Source organism: Triticum aestivum, unplaced genomic scaffold, assembly GCF_018294505.1.
Source record: "Triticum aestivum cultivar Chinese Spring unplaced genomic scaffold, IWGSC CS RefSeq v2.1 scaffold130680, whole genome shotgun sequence".
Lineage (NCBI taxonomy): Eukaryota > Viridiplantae > Streptophyta > Magnoliopsida > Poales > Poaceae > Triticum > Triticum aestivum.
The window spans coordinates 1-2,386 of NW_025247724.1; the positions used below are offsets into that span (position 1 = coordinate 1).

Genomic DNA, 2,386 nt, shown 5'->3' on the forward strand with positions numbered 1-2,386 from the left:
GTATGATCGCATCCGACATGTTACCCCCGGCTTCATCCCTTATGCTTCTCACTCCCACGTCCGCTACAAAGACGGCCGTACATTCTTACTATCATTACAACCGTCGCCTACTAATGGATAATGCCTTATACTAGTTACTCTCTCGCTCAACTACGAAGACGAGTTTACCACGATTTCCACCCCTCCCTTTATACCGCAGCAACACGTATTTTACACCCCTTTCAGAACGCGCTTTTCGCGGCCCAACTCTCCCTAGACGCGTGACTAATGAGCTCCGAGCTAAAACATATTGCAAATGTCAAAAATATGATGACAGGCTTAATATATATCACGCACGTGCGTTCTGTTCCTCACGTACGTACAAAAATAATTAAAAAAGGGAATGCAACACGAGGACTTCCCAGGAGGTCACCCATTCTAGTACTACTCTCGCCCAAGCATGCTTAACTTCGGAGTTCAGATGGGATCCGGTGCTTTAGTGCTGGTATGATCGCATCCGACATGTTACCCCCGGCTTCATCCCTTATGCTTCCCACTCCCACGTCCGCTACAAAGACGGCCGTACATTCTTACTATCATTACAACCGTCGCCTACTAATGGATAATGCCCTATACTACTTACTCTCTCGCTCAACTACGAAGACGAGTTTACCACGATTTCCACCCCTCCCTCTATACCGCAGCAACACGTATTTTACACCCCTTTCAGAACGCGCTTTTCGCGCCCCAACTCTCCCTAGACGCGTGACTAATGAGCTCCGAGCTAAAACATATCGCAAATGACAAAAATATGATGACAGGCTTAATATATATCACGCACGTGCGTTCTGTTCCTCACGTACGTACAAAAATAATTAAAAAATGGAATGCAACACGAGGACTTCCCAGGAGGTCACCCATCCTAGTACTACTCTCGCCCAAGCACGCTTAACTTCAGAGTTGTGATGGGATCCGGTGCATTAGTGCTAGTATGATCGCATCCGACATGTTACCCCCGGCTTCATCCCTTATGCTTCTCACTCCCACGTCCGCTACAAAGACGGCCGTACATTCTTACTATCATTACAACCGTCGCCTACTAATGGATAATGCCCTATACTAGTTACTCTCTCGCTCAACTACGAAGACGAGTTTACCACGATTTCCACCCCTCCCTCTATACCGCAGCAACACGTATTTTACACCCCTTTCAGAACGCGCTTTTCGCGCCCCAACTCTCCCTAGACGCGTGACTAATGAGCTCCGAGCTAAAACATATCGCAAATGTCAAAAATATGATGACAGGCTTAATATATATCACACACGTGCGTTCTGTTCCTCACGTACGTACAAAAATAATTAAAAAAGGGAATGCAACACGAGGACTTCCCAGGAGGTCACCCATTCTAGTACTACTCTCGCCCAAGCATGCTTAACTTCGGAGTTCAGATGGGATCCGGTGCTTTAGTGCTGGTATGATCGCATCCGACATGTTACCCCCGGCTTCATCCCTTATGCTTCCCACTCCCACGTCCGCTACAAAGACGGCCGTACATTCTTACTATCATTACAACCGTCGCCTACTAATGGATAATGCCCTATACTACTTACTCTCTCGCTCAACTACGAAGACGAGTTTACCACGATTTCCACCCCTCCCTCTATACCGCAGCAACACGTATTTTACACCCCTTTCAGAACGCGCTTTTCGCGCCCCAACTCTCCCTAGACACGTGACTAATGAGCTCCGAGCTAAAAGATATCGCAAATGTCAAAAATATGATGACAGGCTTAATATATATCACGCACGTGCGTTCTGTTCCTCACGTAAGTACAAAAATAATTAAAAAAGGGAATGCAACACAAGGACTTCCCAGGAGGTCACCCATCCTAGTACTACTCTCGCCCAAGCACGCTTAACTTCGGAGTTCTGATGGGATCCAGTGCTTTAGTGCTGGTATGATCGCATGCGACATGTTACCCCCGGCTTCATCCCTTATGCTTCCCACTCCCACGTCCGCTACAAAGACGGCCGTACATTCTTACTACCATTACAACCGTCGCCTACTAATGGATAATGCCCTATACTACTTACTCTCTCGCTCAACTACGAAGACGAGTTTACCACGATTTCCACCCCTCCCTCTATACCGCAGCAACACGTATTTTACACCCCTTTCAGAACGCGCTTTTCGCGCCCCAACTCTCCCTAGACGCGTGACTAATGAGCTCCGAGCTAAAACATATCGCAAATGTCAAAAATATGATGACAGGCTTAATATATATCACGCACGTGCGTTCTGTTCCTCACGTACGTACAAAAATAATTAAAAAAGGGAATGCAACACGAGGACTTCCCAGGAGGTCACCCATCCTAGTACTACTCTCGCCCAAGCACGCTTAACTT

The 2,386-nt window shown here is 47.2% G+C and overlaps 4 non-coding genes across 4 annotated transcripts; all 4 read right to left on the bottom strand.

Moving 5' to 3' along the window:
• Nucleotides 1–379: 379 nt before the first annotated feature.
• Nucleotides 380–498, bottom strand: LOC123177192 (5S ribosomal RNA). Its single transcript, XR_006488813.1, has one exon. It is a non-coding gene; the product is annotated as a 5S ribosomal RNA (ribosomal RNA).
• A 365-nt stretch (nucleotides 499–863) lies between these two features.
• LOC123177195 (5S ribosomal RNA) lies at nucleotides 864–982 on the bottom strand. The gene has a single exon (XR_006488815.1). It is a non-coding gene; the product is annotated as a 5S ribosomal RNA (ribosomal RNA).
• Nucleotides 983–1,347: 365 nt separating this feature from the next.
• Nucleotides 1,348–1,466, bottom strand: LOC123177194 (5S ribosomal RNA). The gene has a single exon (XR_006488814.1). It is a non-coding gene; the product is annotated as a 5S ribosomal RNA (ribosomal RNA).
• Nucleotides 1,467–1,831: 365 nt separating this feature from the next.
• On the bottom strand, nucleotides 1,832–1,950 carry LOC123177191 (5S ribosomal RNA). The gene has a single exon (XR_006488812.1). It is a non-coding gene; the product is annotated as a 5S ribosomal RNA (ribosomal RNA).
• Nucleotides 1,951–2,386: the final 436 nt, after the last annotated feature.